A 1,112-nucleotide genomic window follows, 5' to 3' on the forward strand; every position below is an offset into this window, starting at 1 on the left:
TTAAGCCAGAATGATTTGACATTTAAATATGATTTCCCTTCGAATTTAAATGTAATTAAATTTAAAAGGATTTTCTTTAACATCAACAGGGAGTTAGAAACAAACAGCGGTCCATAGAAAACATTATTTCTCCTTTATGGAATCATATTTTTATTTCTTTTTATTTGTACTACCAGAAATTAAACAAGGCTCCAAAGGTTCAAATTAACATTTTACTGTTGTTTTTTTTTTAAAGCAGTTGTTTTTTTCCGTTATAGTTTAACATAATCTCTCTGTATGTTTATGATGGGTCAGGATTTCCAAACTGTTATTAATTATTAACATTAATCTTATCTTCTATAGTGAATCTTGCCTGTTTACTGACTTTAAAACAGAATATTAATGACTTATTTTAATAATTAAGAACATATTATAGTGAATACTTCCCCTTTTCCCAGAATATAACAGGAACTAGTTTAATAATTTTAATGATTATTTCAGCTCATTTCCCTCCCAGACCAGCGGCTCGGTCCCTCCTCTCTCTGCCACGTCTGAACGCCAGCCTGCCGGCCGCACACGGCGGGCCGCGCCGCTACAACAATGAGCCGAGCCGCGGAAGGCCTTCCAACTGCGCTTTATCTCCAACAATTAAGAATTAATCACATAAAAGTGACGCAAGCATCGCCGGGAATCAGGCAGATGCGTTTTTCTCTTGTCGGACATTGTGAATAAACATGCTAACATGCTAACTAGCATTAGCAGCAGGCCTGTTCACGCAGACAATAAGGCCCGGGAAGGTGCTTCTCCTCCCGCCCGCCACCTCACCCGTTCTTCAGGTCCACTTCCAGAATCTTCCCGTAACCCTTGAAGAACCGCTCCACGTCCTTCTCCCTCGCCCTGTAGCTCAGCCGTCCGATATAAACCCGCGACATGTTGGGGATCCTGTTAGCTAACCGACAGCTGCCGAAAGAAAGAGAACCGCGAGCCGAAAGGAGGGCGCGCGACACGGACAAGCTCTGCTCTGATTGGCTGGTGAAGGACGAGGGGCGGGGCTTACAAACGTTTGTTTGGTGGAAAAGGTTTTAGTTCAAAACTTAGAAACGATAATTTATCGTTAAAATGATGGATTAGAT

The sequence above is a fragment of the Cyprinodon variegatus genome, unplaced genomic scaffold, assembly GCF_000732505.1.
Source record: "Cyprinodon variegatus isolate N-32 unplaced genomic scaffold, C_variegatus-1.0 Scaffold1538, whole genome shotgun sequence".
In the NCBI taxonomy this organism is placed as follows: Eukaryota; Metazoa; Chordata; class Actinopteri; order Cyprinodontiformes; family Cyprinodontidae; genus Cyprinodon; species Cyprinodon variegatus.